Source organism: Amblyomma americanum, chromosome 10 (genome assembly GCF_052857255.1).
Source record: "Amblyomma americanum isolate KBUSLIRL-KWMA chromosome 10, ASM5285725v1, whole genome shotgun sequence".
NCBI lineage: Eukaryota > Metazoa > Arthropoda > Arachnida > Ixodida > Ixodidae > Amblyomma > Amblyomma americanum.
Window position 1 is genome coordinate 93,561,185 of NC_135506.1, and position 16,862 is coordinate 93,578,046.

At 45.5% G+C, this 16,862-nt stretch overlaps 1 long non-coding RNA gene across 1 annotated transcript; it reads left to right on the forward strand.

Annotated features, from left to right (window-relative positions):
* Window positions 1-7,167: 7,167 nt before the first annotated feature.
* LOC144107844 (uncharacterized) lies at window positions 7,168-16,130 on the forward strand. The gene is made up of 3 exons (XR_013309407.1): window positions 7,168-7,540; window positions 12,771-12,864; window positions 15,131-16,130. It is a non-coding gene; the product is annotated as an uncharacterized LOC144107844 (long non-coding RNA).
* The last annotated feature ends 732 nt before the right edge of the window (window positions 16,131-16,862 follow it).

Below are 16,862 nucleotides of genomic sequence, written 5' to 3' on the forward strand. Positions count from 1 at the left end.
TGGCCGTAACTGCCTCTCCCGAGTTCTTACCTTCCTCCATGCCTTGTGTGTCTCGCAGTGTGTCACGTGGTCTGGTATGCCTCCTCATGTATGCCAATCAGTGCGTAATTAGAAAGAGGTGGTAATTAATAAAGTAGCGGATAACCATTAACGCGGTCTTGTCATGCTCTTAGAGGCGGAGCTTAACTGCCTTGTTCTCTTGGACACGGATGCGCGTCGTATATAAGTACGATTCCTGCGGGCGGGTGCACTGTAAACACGAATACCCCTTCTATGGGAGTGAAAAAGGGAGTGAGCTGTCCTCTACAGAGCACTCTCTTATGTAAAAAGCTTACTCCCTTTCTAACTCCTTTCTGTTTAGCGCGTAGAAGCCCCCAGTACACATCACGTGTTTCTATGCGTAAGGTAAGATCGGAGTGGGTGTGTGGGTGGCTGATTTAAAATTGAAATTTTTGCCGGCAGTCTCTTCGCGACGATTTAGAAGAACCGCGACGTGTTTTAGGGAGGCTTAGCTAACTACGTGAGAGGGGTGAGGGCGCAGGCCGAACGCACGTCGCCTTGACATTTCGTGGGCCGCGAAGATCGGGTCGATATTGCCGTCTGTCGTGTGTACATACGCGCCCTTATACAATAAATGCGCCGAATGAGCTTGGGCCCGTTCGGTTTCGAATTCGCAGCGTGTACGTGCTTTTCATTCCGCTGAGTTATGCACGTGTCAGTGGGCGCGCAGGTGTTACGGGGGACGTGTGTATGAATCAAGCTGTTGGCGCAGCTCAAGGAGTTGCGCGGGAATGCATTAGTTTAATTCAAATGTCTTCAAATCTACAGGCGCAGTCTGGACGATGACAGCGACATGCCGATGACACTGAGGACAGTTCCATCCAACTTTTATTCTTGACAAAAACCACTTTTTTGTTTTTGTCTTGTCTTCTTTTCTTTTTTGAGCCTCTAATCCCGCCGCTGTGGCTCAGTGGCTTTCGTGTTCGGCTACTGATCCCAGGGTCCTGGGATCGAATTCCGTCGCCTGCGGATGTATTTCGGTGTCGGTGAAGTACAAAAACACCCGTGTGCAGTGCAATGTCAGCGCAGGTTCAACAACCCCAGGCGGTCCAAATTAATCCGGAGTCCTCACTATATACGCCTTCCTTCGTAGTCCATGTTTCGCTGCGTGAAGTTAAATCCCAGACTTTACAATTTTTTTTCTGGCTCTATACTGCGGTTCGTTCCGCAGTTTATAAAACACGTGAAAATTTCTGGAAAATTTAGATATAAAAACGGAATAATGTTTTGCGATATGCGATTCAAACTCGGGACGTTGATAATGACGTCGTGACTGTTATGTACTCCGTGTAGGGGTGTACAAGCCTCAGAGATTCATGGCGAAAAAACGTCAGTTTACGATGTGCATTTTCGAGCGCTTACTCCAGAGACTAAAAAGTTTAAAAATTCATTTTATTTAATCGGAACTTTAACAGAAAATTATTCTCTCACTTTGTGTCCGCGTGGGTGCATAAACAATGGGAAATAAAATCTGTTTGCGTGTATCATTTATATCTGGAAAAACTTGAAAGCGTAATTATTTTAAACAACCTGTAAGGCTTGTGGAAAGAGGCCATAGCATTAGCTATTTGCGGCCTATCTTTATTTATATTCGTTTAATTGAAGGCAATTAAATTTTAAGCACCGTGTGCACTTTAAACAGCGGCCGCGTTGGATCAATGGTAATGGCGCTCGGCTGCTGACCCGAAAGACGCGGGTTCGATCCCGGCCGCGGCGGTCGAATTTCGCTGCAGGCGAAGTTCTAGAGGCCCGTGTACTGTGCGGTGTCAGTGCGCGTTAAAGAACACCCAGGTGGTCGAAATTAGTTCGGAGCCCTTCACTACGGCGTACCTCATAGCCTGACTCGCTCGGGGACGTTAAACCGCCATTAACAAAACCAAACTATACACAAAAAACAGTAAAAAGGGCATAACCTCTCCTCTGGCGCATTCCGTTTTATAAAAAAGTAGCCCGTCCTTTTTGATCCCATATAGGCGCATTCGTGCTGATAATGTACGTATAAAAAGCGCCATTTTGCGTTGCGTGCACAATAGTCACCCTGTTGGTACAAAACTTTCGCTTTTATGGACTGCCTACAAACCACTATATACTAGCTTCAAAAACGAACGTAAGCTACATGTAACGGGAAAACGCAAAAAAAAAATTCTGCCGTATTGTGAAGTGCCAGCAAGCTCCGGCAGTCAACATCCGCGGACGTCATTTTTTGAATGCACAGCTCTTTTGACTATTCTAAAAGGGAATCAATGACAGATGGCTCGCATTGTTACCGACTTGTTCAATACAGTGCCTGTTGTAGGGCTAGGGTGATGAAGGAACGTTCAAGAGAACACAGCAAAATATTTTGCGACATCTCAACAAAGCGCGGGCTCGTCTGACATAGTGCGGGGACGATGATATGAAAAGGCGGTGCTTTAAATTCCAAAGGGTGGATTGCACACAGTTATATTCAGTAGAATTCGTGGGCTCGTAATTCCGCAACAGGGCTTACTAAACTTTTAATGACTGCGAGCAACAACCAGGCGCATGCAAATTGTGTGTATCTGGTAGTTCTTCGTCCTTGCTGAAATGCTGAGCTTATACAGTGGAAGGAAGCTGTAGTGAGATGCACGTAGAGTCAGCTGCCGGAATGAAACGCGAGCACGCATACGCCGTTCTTTTCTACTTTGCAGCGAGATATTCCTTTCTAACCGCTTTATGAATACATACTTCGGTAGACATGAATTAGACTATAGTTGAACTTCGCAACGGAAAGCAGACAGGTAAACTATTTTCGTCTTGTTCGCAGGCGCTGTTCGCGTTTCATTCTGTGACATTCCTTGTGTGTGCTACGACGGTCCACGTCCGACGGCGCGGCGTAGACGGAGCCCCCAGTGGCGGCGAAAGCACTCAAGGGAAAACAATTCAGCTGGAAGAGAGGAGATCGGCGACAGCCGGTCTCGTTTTGGAAGCAGCCAGCTCACATGTTTCTACTGTATGGGCTCCGTGCGCTGCATTTTGGCGCGCGTGAGTGGCGCCACCTGGTTAACAGCGGTGGCGAAAGGCGGGCGCAGCCAACGCAGCTCTCTGGTTCAGTTTGCAGTGAGCGAGGCGAGCGGTGAGGTGTTTCGACCGAAGGCGAAAACAAACTTGGATAATTATGGGTGCTCTACCTACTGCTGTGTTTACCCAATGTCATAACAGCTATAAAAACACTCCAGTCAATGTACCGAACATATTTAAACGCTTTTCGTGGACATCGTGCATGCTAGCTCATGCACAGAGGGTATGCTGGAAATGAGTGCACTGTGGAATTAAATTCATGAGAGTGAACTGGGAAAGGGTTTACATTTACTGGGGTGTTTCGAACGTGACATTATTGGTAGGAGCTGCTTTATGTAGAGCGAAGGAATGAGTTCAGTCAGTCACAGGAAATGGTCTACGGTGAAGTTCTTGGAGCTAGCATCTGAAGTTTAAGTCTTCGTTTGTTATTCTCATCTGTGGTTCAGCGTGTCAATTTTGTTTCTAGTTTTTTTTCTCGTGCGTGTGTGTATGCAGTGGGAGCGACGTCGTACTTCTGAGAGTGCTTATGTCGTTTTTCGCATTGTTTCACCTAAGCTTTTGTGTATTTGTTTGCATCATTTTATTTCCTTGAGTAGTTTAAAATTTTGTATCTCTATTTGTTGCATTTATGAGATCTCAAATCCTGTTCTAGACGATTAAAAAAAGAAGAGAGTGGTTCAAATTTCTCCAGATATATATTTCTTGGATTTCACATCACTAAACCCTTAATTTCAGGAATTAATCCTTTGATTTTAATTAGGTTTATCTTCCCAATGCAACGAGGACTATAAGGGGCGCCATAGTAGGAGGTTCCAGATAATTGCAACCACTTGGAGTTCTTTACGTGCACTGACATCGCGCAGTACGCGGGCCTCTAGAATTTTGCCTTCACCAAAATGCGACCGCCGCAACCTGGATCGAACACGAGTCATTTGGGTCAGCAGCTGAGCACCATAACCACTGAGCCACCGCGGCGGCCTTTCTATAGTTAAGTATTTACCAAAAGAGCAATACGACCAAAATAATTCATGTAATTTGTGTTTTCATGCAATTCCTGAAATGAAAGTCCTGTGGAAGATACGTAGCAAGAAATTCATCGTCTTTTTGTATGCTTACAGCTATGCTTCTCTCAGAGGAATACAAAAAGTAAAGAAATGTCGATCCTTCAGGATGTAGAGCACTATCATCTGATATATATGTGTAGTAAGTTTGCGTTTTTCGCATTTCTAGCCGACCATTCACATAGTCGATGTCACAGTGGATGTAAATTACATAGCTGATTTCATTATTTGCGTCAAAGCCTTGTTTCTCAAACTGTAAAGGTACTTAATTAATCTCAATAAGCTCAACTGCGCTGCCAAATATTGCAGTGCCGTCGGGACTGCAACACGATCATTGTTGCTCGGAATCGGTGATCAGCCCAACCTGAAAGCAATTGAAATGAAATGCAGCAGTGGTGGCGTCAAGGCTTTCAATGCGTTGAAATCCGCAGAGAAGAAGGCGTTGACTTAGAATGGCATGGCGGTCAGTGCGCGTCTGCTATGCGGCGCAGGGCCACCACGGCCAGTCTCGAGGAGGGCGCGCGCGCACTCCCTTCGAGAGACCGGCCGTGACTGAGCGTCCGGTTAACGCGGTGAGTGCCACGAGGCGGCGCTGGCGATGTGGTCGCTGCTGGCGCCACCATACCAGCGCACGGAGCCCATACGGCTGCAAGCAACTTGAGTGGGATTGCTTTCGGGCCTGCCGCCATGGACCGCACGGAAAAGACCCAGGTGACAGCTGCGTCCAATTACCGAGCCATACTCGTTGAGAGTGAACGACCAAAACGAAGGGGTTTAAGCACAACCGGACCCCCTTTCCATAGTGTCGGCACGTGTCGAACGCCGCCGCCGCGGGGAGACGGGCGTTATCTTCCCCAATTGCCGTGACCGTGCCGGGGACAAAGGGGCCTCGTTTCGGCGGGCCTGGCCCCGTGACAAGACGGCGGGCATCATCACCAACCCTCCCGAGCACATCCCAGGACAAGGGACCACTTTCCCGGCCTTTTAGTGACCTCGCGTTCCGGCCTTGAGTGGCGAGTGTCATTTGATGGAGAACGGAGGTCGGTGACCCGCGGGAACCGTCAGCGGGCCAGAGACCGTCTCCCACAGCCGACGCTACCTCGACGACAACCTTCTTTCCCTCGGACTCAACACGTGACGGGGGCGAGACCATAAGTGCGGTGGTATGTTTGTGCGCCCAAGTGAAAGCCCTAGCCCCCCCTCCTTCCCCTCCGGCGTGGGCGTCCTCACCCTAGGGAGTGTGGAGAAGAGGATATAAAAATCGACAAGGAGTACGGAAGAAGGAACGCTCAGGACGACATCGTTCGCCAAGGGGGCCTTCAGCGCCGAAGCCCGACGGCGTGCAGCTTCTGCCAGCAACCGTTCGAGCTCAACTCCGGAGCCCCTCCATCGTCCCCATGAAGTCGTCGGCACGTAAGCTCGGACACCCCACCCTCTGATGTATAATCAATAATCATGTATAATTATTGAATATATCTGTTTGTTTAAACTGAGCCATACGGTGTCTCTTTGCCTCTCCGTCCCGTGTGGACCTGCGCATTATGGGGGGTCGTCACAATTCTGACCTGACTGTACAGCGCATAGCATAACTGACATGTATGATTAAAGCACGAAAGTGCAAGGTCCAGAGGACAGGTTTTTCACGCAAATATGAATTTCACGCTTGAAATCGGGCGGGTATATATACGCGCATTCACGTGATAGAATTCAGCGGCAGAAGCGAAACACCAAAAGAGAATTCCCTCCTTTTCTATAAGTCTGACATTTGCAAGATGCGCAGTTTCACAGAAACTAATTAGTGTGCAAAGGCGTGGACAGGCACTTCAGATTTCAAGAATAGTGCCTGAGGAGATTTTCTACCATCGGGAGTGCGCCAGCTGTCGACCAACGACGAACGTCGAAAATAAAAAAAAAAGTACTTAAAAGAACACCTAAGCACGATTTTGCAACTGTCAAGCATTTTTGTCCACGTGAAACTATAAGATACAAATTGATAGAAACTAGGAACAGAGACAGAAAGAATCGACAAGAAAGAGAAAATAAGCAAAAAAGCACGCATAAAAGTCATGACTCGCTTCGATCCCGCGGCCTAACGTATTTTAGAGATCTCTTAGGCACCCATTCCTGCTGGACGGCGTCGCTGACGTAACCGACAGAGCAAACAATGAGCACACCACAAGACGAAAGTACGGCGATAGCGAATAAAACGCAAGGCGGAGGGTACAGCGAGAGGGCGAGGAGGAAAGCTAAGGATGAAATTATGGCGAGAGTAGACAAGAGCGGCGCCGCAGAGGAGGAGGGTACTTCAAATGCGGTGTTCCGTCTGCAGCGGCCACTGCGGCGAGGAGAGGCTGTGCGCTCTGCACCCAGAGCCCCCTTGGTTCGGCAGTGCGTGTTCCGTCTGCTGGTCGCCTATGATTCAAATACCGCAGCAGATGCTCAAACATAGCATCATACACGACAACCATCGATGAAATAAACAGACCATTCCATCACCTCATCCTGAACTCTCCGCCTCCCTGAGCAATATTCAGCCTTTATTCAGCCCCTCCCGCTGTCCCAATCATCGCTTTACCCACCCTCAAGTTCATGGAGTGCGGCAAGCCCGCTACCAACTTAACGGCTAACACAAAAGCTGCATAATAAACGGTATTCTTTCTCGCTCTCTTTTACCGAGAAGCGTAAACATGGGCCAGTTTTTGTTTTGTTTTTTTTTCTCAGTGGTTAGAGCTCACGTGTTGCGTGCAGTTTTTTTTTTTTTTACTGTTTGCCTCTTGTCAGCAGGTTGGCGCACTCCTGAAGGTAAGAAATGCGGAACCAACTTCTGCGCTTTTAGCTATTACTATTACCTCCTATTTTCTATCAGTAATGTCTGCTATGTTTCTGCCGGCACCTCCTCACGCGCGCAGATCTCCAAGAGTGATTCAAATAACGCGCGCCATCGGGAGGGTCACGTGGTAAGAAAAACCATCGCCGCCTTGTGGATTTTTTGCGCAAAAAAAAAAGAAACAATGTGCGAGCCGGCTTTCACCGACATTTTCTTCGCGCGACGTCATATCGGTTCGACTGTCGGGTTCTGTGTGCAGTTGTTTCTTGTGCGGTGGTGTGGCGCGAACGTGCGAATATTTTGATCTGGCAGTAGCAACAACGTCCCAGCTACTTGAAGTGAGCTTGTGATGTGTGTGTGACGTAGCCTTCTGGCGACTGAGGGCAATCGGGATCGAACTATGACGGGTTGTTGCGTTCCCGGGTGCCCTGGCAGTACAAGAAAGGGACAGCGGCTGTTTCGTTTTCCGCGAGACAGCGGGCGCCGCAAGGCGTGGGAATGCCAGGTCAAGCGAGACGGCTGGAAACCAAATAACAACTCCAAAGTGTGCGAAGTAAGGCGTGCAGCGCTCGCATTTCAGAACTGTTTTCGCATTTAAGAGCTATTTTGGCGTAGATTGAGGCAGAAGAACGTTACTTTCTGATGACCACAGAAATTAGCGGTTGTCAAAGTGCCTGGGTGCACCACCGATTTATTTCGGGCTTAATAAATGTTGATCCATCATCATCAAAGGCGACTTGCGAAGGGGTCGACCTGTATCCCTCTTGTTACGAGCATGTTAAGTTGGCGTATATTACTGCTTTTTTGTAATTGTAAACATAGTACTGCATCTGTGTTTACAGTTGCAATGCTTCGCCGCAGTCCGCCGTAATTATTTGCATGTATCACAGCATCTGCTGGGTGTCAGTGCTAGCTTCTTGTTGCGCAGATGAAACAAGGCAATGCCTCCTGAAGAACATGCCTGAAGCGACTCCTCGATTTCAATGGGCCACGACATTGCGCAGACTGGCCGCTAAGCGGCGCTAAAAGATGGCCCTAGATAAAGATAACAATAGTCATGTAAATAAATCTGCGGTGGAAATTAGCAAAAAGCGATTGGAGGATTGGTGGCTCAAAAGCAGAGAGGTGACTTAAGTTTTAAAGTGTAGGAAGACGTATTTTAAAAGAAAATGGGAATTTTATTAACAGCTTACAGCAGAGTTAAACAAAAATAAAGGAAAAAACAGCATGGTGGCAACTACCACTGCCCCATTTCAAAAAGGAAGCTCCTACCTTCCACCCATCCACCCAATAAAAGGAAAAGTGGGAGGGGAGCAAACACTCCTTGGCTTTGTATACCTGTGGACAGGAGCTAATGCCAAAGAGGAAAATAGGGAAATGTTAGAATGTATTGCAAGCGACATTGATGAGCTAGGAGGACAGGGCGAGATATTTATATTAGGCAACATGAACGCACATATGGGAGACCTGGATGGGTACACAGATTCGACAGGAAGCATGCTGCAGGACATGTGTGACAAGCATGGTTTAGTTGTATGCAACAGTACCGAGAAGTGCGAAGGGCTCATAACATGGGTGGCAGGGAGTCTGCACTCGACGATAGATTGTGCACCAATGTCGCAGAGGGTGTATAATAGATTAGGGTTAATGAGCATAGATGAACATGGTTCCAGAAGTCTAGGTAGTGACCACAAGCGTATCAAGTTGAGTTCCAGAAGAGAAGCCAATGTAGGACTGAAGCGAGATGAACAATCAGAGGGGAATTTTTACTCAGAAAAGCAATTAGAAGCAGCAGCCAAACAAATTGAGAAAGTAATTTTTGAGGATAGTGAAACAGAATGGACTTATACCAAAGTAACTCGATTGCTGGAGCTAGAGCTAGCTAAGGTGCGAGTAAAGCTAAAAGGGAGAAGACGCAACCCCAAGATTTGGTGGGATGAGGAGGTCAAGAGGGCGATAGAGAAACGCCAGGAAGCCTCCAGGGAACACAGATATTCCAAGAAGAGGGGGGAACCAGAAGTTGAAGTAGACAGGAAATGGGATAACTTCATATAGTGTAGAAGGGAAACATCCTATTTGATTAATGAGAAAATTGGAAGAAGGGGTGCCCAATGGATGTCAAAAGTGAATAAAAAGGATAGAAGAACAGCTCAAAAATTCTGGAAGCATTTAAACGCAATGAGTAATAAGACTAGGCTAGAACAAAGGTTCATTGTTACAGATCAGGGTATTCGACTAGAAGGGGATGAAGCGATAAAACACATAGGAACAAGGATGACAGAAAAATTTAAAGAAAGAAATGTTGCACATAGTTTATCGATGGAGGATAGACCGGTTACTACATAGTTTATCGAAGGAGGATAGACCGGTTACAGCAATAGCTTCACTTGAGCAAGGAGAGGGAAAGGGCAGAGAAGAAGGTTCCTAGTGGCACATCAACAGGACCAGATGGTATCCCGATTATGTTGATAAAGAAGTTAGGACCAAAATCCAAGCAAACATTAATACAGGTAGTGAACAAAATGATAGTGGATGAGAAAGTCCCCGATGAATGGCGATTAAGTAGAATGAACATGATATATAAGGGAAAGGGGGACAAAGCTGACGTAAGTAACTACCGCCCCATAACAGTGACATCCATGGGTTTATGGGGCGGTGATACAGATTATAAAGGACAGATTGCAGGCTTGGGTGGAGAACGAGGGAATGCTAGGGAAGCTACAAAATGGGTTCCGGAAACAAAGGAGGTTGGAGGACAATCTATTTTCATTGACTCAGTGTATAGAGGTTGCTGAAAAGGAACACAGACCCCTATGGCTAGCATTTCTGGATATTAGGGAGCCTACGACAACGTTATTTAAGAGTATTTGTGGGGCATACTGGGCACATTGGATGTGGAAGATGGAGTAATTAATCTTTTAAAAGATATACATAAAGCTAACAGAGTGCTTATAAAATGGCAAAAAAAATGTATCAGGGCCTGTAAAGATACAGCGGGGGCTTAGGCAAGGATGTCTTCTGTCTCCTTTGTTGTTCATGTTGTACCTGCAAAGGTTGGAGACCAAGCTAGAGAGGAGTAGACTAGGTTTCAACCTTTCTTTTTTCAAGCAAGGAGAATGGATTAAACAGTCATTACCGGGACTAATATACGCTGATGATATAGTGCTAATGGCTGACAACAAGGAAGATTTACAGAAGTTGATAGACATATGTGGTACAGAGGGAGATAGATTAGGCTTCAAGTTTGGTAAGGAAAAACCTGCAGTCATGATATTTAATGATGAGGTCGGCGAGCATAGAATGCAGGAGTTCACTCTAGAACTAGTGGATGAATACAAGTATCTTGGGGTGTGGATGTGTAATGAATAAAGCTAATAGGAATGCAGCTGTCATGAAAAATGGGGCACTGTGGAATTACAATAGGTATGAAGTGGTAAGAGGGATCTGGATAGGGGTGATGGTTCCTAGCCTGACTTTCGGTAATGCGGTCCTGTGCATGAGACCAGATGTTCAAGCAAGGTTAGAAATTAAACAACATGGCGTAGGGAGGCTAGCTTTGGGAGCACATGGCAATACACCAAATCAGGGGGTACAGGGTGATATGGGATGGGCGTCTTTCGAGAGCAGGGAGGCTAGCAGTAAGATAGCATTTGAGGAACGATTGAGAAAGATGAAAGAAAAGCAGTGGGCTAGGAAAGTTTTCAGATACCTGTATATAAGGAATGTTGATACGAAATGGAGAAAGCGAACTAGAAAATTGACAAGCAAATATCTGGACAGGAGTAGGGGGGCAAATCAGCAATTATCAGTTAAGAAAAAGGTTAAAGAAACAGAGAGAGCTTTGTGGAAATCAGGGATGCTGAAGAAATCAGCACTGGGAACATACAGGATTTTTAAGCAAGAAATTGCCAAAGAAAATATCAATGATAATTGTAGGGGAAGCTCTTTGTTGTTTGAGGCCAGGACGGCAGTTTCGCGGACTAAGACATATAGAGTCAGGTACCATGAGATAGACACGTTGTGCGTTGTGTGCGGAGAGGAGGAGTAAACGGCTGAACACTTGATACTTTTCCGTAAAGGGCTTCACCCTACAGTGGAAAGCAGTGGGGCTGATTTATCCAAGGCATTGGGGTTTAAGGACAGTGAAGGGAAAGTAGATTTTAAGTGGGTAGAAATAACCAAGCAAAGGTTATCTGATTGGTGGCTAAAATCAAGACAAGAGTAAAATTTCATAAGTTATGGCTAAATGGCTTGAGCCACCGCCCGATTTAAAGGGTTCAGCCGTATCCATCCATCCATCCATCCAATTTCAGTTTCAATGGCTGGGAGACTGTGATGCGAACAAATTTTATTTTGTTAATGACAAAAACCATGTTTTTGAATGTCTCAGAGTGCAGGAAATGCTCAAGTTTGAGCTGACTTCCGCATAATACTGAAAGAGGATCATCAGTTTCAATTTCGAAATCTGAAAGCGTGCTGTGCACGCCATTCTATCATGCAGTTAGGACCTTTTTTGTGCTGCATAATCAGTAACTTTTGGACAGTTTACAACAGAAGGAACATCTTCGAAACATCCATATTGCAACAAGTGCTTGAAGTGGCTAGAAATGCCGCAAAATAAGTATTTACACTGCATGATGCATGGTTGTTTGATTGCTCTGCTGCCAATGGCAAGAAATAAATAACTAGTTTGGACAAGCAAAAAGAGAAAATAATCCATGAAAGAGAATAAGGACAGGAGGAAGTCCGGAATTACCTGAGCTCTCAACTGTAGCCAGGTGGCCCGTGGGAAAGGAGGACTGCATGGCACTCAATGGATGGAAACCGGAGGCGTCGCGGTAACCTGCCTGGGGAGTCGTTGGCCCGCAGCGGGCACATCCCTCATATCTAAAGTTCTTAGAACTTTTCAACGCGCGCGTCTGTTACAATCTTGCTGCAGAGCATTGCGAGAGATGTTTCGATCGGCTGAAGCAGATCCTGGAAGGCCTAGCCTGCGCTGTTTCTGGTCATGTTTCCGACGAGCTTTCGCTGAATGGTACCTCCTTGAATAACGTTGACAAATTTTAAATAAACCCATGCCCCTCTTCTCTATTCTTTCCGCAAGAAACACAGCTCTCTAGATTCGAAAAGACCAGCGCGGAAACAGACAGGGACACGAGAAGAAAAAACACTGACGACAGGACGAGCGCTGGTCCTGTCGTCAGTGTTTTTTCTTCTCGTGTTCCTGTCTGTTTCCGCGCTGGTCCTGTCGTCAGTGTTTTTTCTTCTCGTGTCCCTGTCTGTTTCCGCACTGGTCTTTTCGAATCATGTCACACCAACTCACCCGAACGGCAATTTTGATTGAACAGCTCACTAGGTTCCTGTGTCATGCACATGCGCACAGGAACGCAACAGCAACACATTTTTGCTCACTACTCCCTCCAGCAACTGCAGTCATTGACGTGTTACTTGTCAAACGGTAACACTAAAGACACCACACAAATAATATAAAAAACAGCGCGCCAGAAGGCATACTTTTTGCTGCAATGGCAGTCGCAAGAAAATTCTGTGCTGCCTGCGTGTCGTCTGCTAGAGGGTCAACTGATAGCGCCGCCACGCGGCAGACACGCGCTCTACGGCGGGCAAAAAAAACCCTGACGCTTCAGGCATGTTCTTCAGGAGGCATTGAACAAAGCCACGGCCCTTAAATCTGTCCGCCGAGATTCTTGATGACGTGTGAACATAGTCATTGTGTTATAATATATTATGTGCTCATTGTTTTGTTATTAATTACCCTATTTCAGCTTCATTTTGACGCTAGCCAGTATGAAGCCAATCGCCAGGATGGACGGCGCCTCCTTAAACAAACAGCTATACCATTGCTGTTCGACTTCCTGTGTAAGTAAACATAATCTATTGGCTGGGAAGTCAACACATTACATGTCAAGTCGACATGTTTGAGTCAGCTTGGAAATGTCATGTTCTGTAACATTATTTTTGTTAGTGGATTCAAATGCTCCTCAAATAATCTACTTGTGGGCTGTGAAGAAAACAATCACGGAATAGACAAACAGGTATTGAACATCCTCATTGACGTGGATAACTTTTTTTTTCTTTTTGTACAAACAGCAGTATATTCTGTTGTGGTCACTCTGACAGTAATACCTCCTTTCTTTTGTATTAACGTACAAAATCCGAGCCAGATATTGGTGGCGTTGTAAAGATAGGAACTTCCTGCTAATGCCTTGTCATCTATGGGTAGCAGGAGAGCAGCGTTCTACAAAAATCTCACGCAGAGATGCAAACAAAACAGACGTGTTTTTGAATTGCTCACTGGGGAACAAACTGCCCTGCACTGGGATTCATTGGACGCTTTCTTAAGGTCTGCGGCGATAGTGTAGCGGATGTGAGTACCGTCAGGCAGTGGACAGTGTATTTCAGAGTTGGTAAAAAGATGTACGTAAGCCGTGCTGATCGGTGAATCACGATTGAAGAACTGTGTGCATAACTGAATGTTGGCTGTAGTGCCTTGGGAAAGATGCTGGAAACCTTTATCACAAGGCTGGAATCCTGTATATACAGAGCCAGGCCAGGGAAGAGGGCACAATTGCACTTGCAATATGATAACAGGCCCAGTGCAGTTCTGCCTCGTAAATATATGCAGTTTGGTTTCCGAGCAAAACTGTATATAAAGTGAGTTGTCTGTAATAAGTCATAACGAATCATGAAGACAAAAAGCGTTCAGAAAATAAAACCGTGATTAATGTCTGTTTCTTTGCATAGAGGTGGGCAGTGGAGTAATAACTGACAAAACCTTGAGAGCTCCAGGTGCTTTATTCTGGTCACCATGATTTTTAAAATTAGCCACCGTAGTGGCTCAGTGGTTATTGTGCTCAGCTGCTAAACCGAAAGACGTGAGTTCGATACCAGCCGCAGCAATCGCATTTCGATGTAAGCGAAACACTAAGACCCACGTACTGTGCAATGCCAGTGCATGTTAAGAACCCAGGTGGTCAGAAATATCCGCAGCCCTCCACTCCAGTATCTTCCATAGCCTGAGTCTCCTGGCATGATGACATATTTCCTGCTCACATACCATAAACCACTGGTACATGCCTGCCCTAAGTGAGCGGGCAGCTGCTGAGGGCAGCTTTTGACGTTACGCGATCTGCAGAGAGAGCATGCTTAGAAAGAATTCATGCCATATAGCAAGTGGTAAGTCGCCTTGGCCAGGCATCATGACTCTGGAAAGTAATGAACCACAAAACAAAGCCTTCATTCTGATATTTGCACTTTAGCACTGTATTTCTCTGGTTTCCAACACTCAGAATACAAGAAAGGAAACTCTACTAACGCAACAACATTACATGAAACCCAACTAGACTCTGTGCATTTTTGCCGTATCCATTGTCCAGGGAGTGAGTTTCCACATTAGCGAGGCGAAAATACATGTGAAAAGTTTCATCACCAGAAAAATTCTTCATAATTCTAGACATGGCACGACTGTACCAGTTTCATGACCATGGAGCATGTTGCAAAATTTGGCTGTACTGCCCTATCACATCCACCTTACAGTCTGGGCGTAGCTCCTTTAAAGCTGCATCTTTTTGGGCCTATGAAACATGGACTAAACAGGTAGCATTCTCCTTGCCCGGCTGCTATGATCGTAGCCACAAGGATGGCTCAGTAGTTGTGGTGCTCGCGTGCTGACACGAAAGACGTGGGTTCGATCCCGGTCGTGGTGGTCGAATTTCAAAGGAGGTGAAGTTCTAGACGCCCGTGCACTGTACGATTGCTCGCACGTCACGTTAAAGAACCCCAGGTGGTCGAAATTTCCGGAGCCCTTCACTGTAGCATATCTCTAGCCTGAGTTGCTCTGGGACGTTAAAGCCCCACAAACCAAACCAAGAGTGCATAACGAAAGGTGATGACTGTGAAAAATAACTGTGTGGCTGAAATCTTGCAATATCATGTTCTCTGTCTCTCTTGTAGTTTCCATAAAAATAGTAAGCATTGCTTTCGAAAGGACCCTCGTAGTTTAACCGTGTCATTCTAAGCGTGATGACTGGTACCGTTTGTTAAACCTACGTGAATGATATAACAGAAACAGCACTTATCTTCTTATTCTAACTTGTTTATTTCTTACTTTCTTGTATGTTTCTAGCGCAGCCTCAATCCGAAGAACCACGTCTTCAACAAACCTGCCCTGCATCTAGTGGTGATGATTTTAGAGAAAGCTTGTCAAGGGCACAAGACTGCGCTTCTAATGCAAGCGCGAACTATCAAGAAAGAACCAGTGACTGTGCATCAGGATCAGCAGATGTCTCTTCTACGAGCCCATCAGCAGCGCAACAATGTTCGCCTGGCAGTAATGACATGAGTGAAAGGCATCGGGAAGACATTGGTGACTATGTCCCAGGATCACCCATTCTCTCCTATGTGGGCTCGCCAGCACCACAAGAATGCTATTCTGGCAGCAGTGACAGTGAAATGAGTGAGAAGTGCCGAGAAGGTATCAACGATTATGCAGTAGGATCAGCAGATGTTTTTTCTATGTCCAGAAGCGAACTTCTGAAAGAAGTGCTTGAACTCCGGAAGAAGAATTCTGTTTTGCAGAAACGTTGCTCTGAGGCTAACAAAAAGCTAGAAATGGAACGGCTAAAAACAAATCACCTTCAGAAAGAGCTGTCTACTGTGAATTCAAATCTCAGCGTCCTCAGCGAACATATAAAAATAAGCCTACAGAAAGCTTGAGCATTCTATTCTAACCAGGCGTGCATCGCCTGTATCGGAAAGGACTACCCAATGCTTCTCAATGAAATTGAAATGAGCGCAGCGAGACAACAGCAATGACATGCTGCTTGCAGCAGCTCTTCCAGGGTATCATCAGAGAGCAAATCATGCCCTTATGGAATGAACTTTTCCTGGAAGCAAGTGATAGTGTACCATTTGATGCGTGCTTATGTTCCCCATGACATTGAAAGATTTTGTATTTCGTATGATCATCTGCAGTCCTATTGATGTCGTCCTTTTTCGTTTTTTCTTAAGATACCGATGTGCCTGTTATGGTGTTTTATGTCTGCTATGTTTTATTTCCTGTGATTGGGATATTTGTTTGAAACTCTCTAAAGTCTTGCATAAAATATTGTTTTGTTATGTTGTGACTGCTTTGTTATATTTTTCTGCTCCTCCCCCTAATGCAGAACCCTCGAAAGGGTGCCTTTAGTATTTTAAATATATGAGTAACTATAAAGAAAGACTCCACTGGTCTTGGCTACCAAATAGGGCACCACATAAAGGTCTCAATCTCTGAACTCCTGCAACTCAAGCACTATGTGTTGCATTTCCCAACCTTTCGCTGTGATCGAGCTAGTTTTTATACCTATGCACAAGATGTTGTCCAGATTAATTTTACGAACCAGAGATCTTTTCTTGATTTATTTATTTATTTCTATTAAATAATGGTGGAGGCCGAGATAAGAGCTGCTGGTACGCAGCTTGAGAGGCCTTCGGCTCCCTTTAAGTGTAGCAACTTGGAAAACCATGCCATACAAAGTATACTGTCATATTGTTACCAACAAGTTTAAAATCCAGATAATCAGCTAAAACATGCAAACAATGAACTTGAGTTTGCACAGTTGTCTCTCCTGGATTATAATAGAAAACATATAGAAGATATAATGAAAAGAAAATATATTGTATAGTCATATTTAAGTATAAGAATGTAGGAAAGACAAATTCTGAAGGGGTTCATATTTCAATGTCAATGCCTATTTCATTCAGAGAATTTAATAACCTTGGCAAATTATTCTCAAGCATGTGTTTGCTGTAACAAGTTTGATGTCAAATAACGTTCAACATTGCTGTGCGGCGTTTACTGTAGCCAGGTACATTAC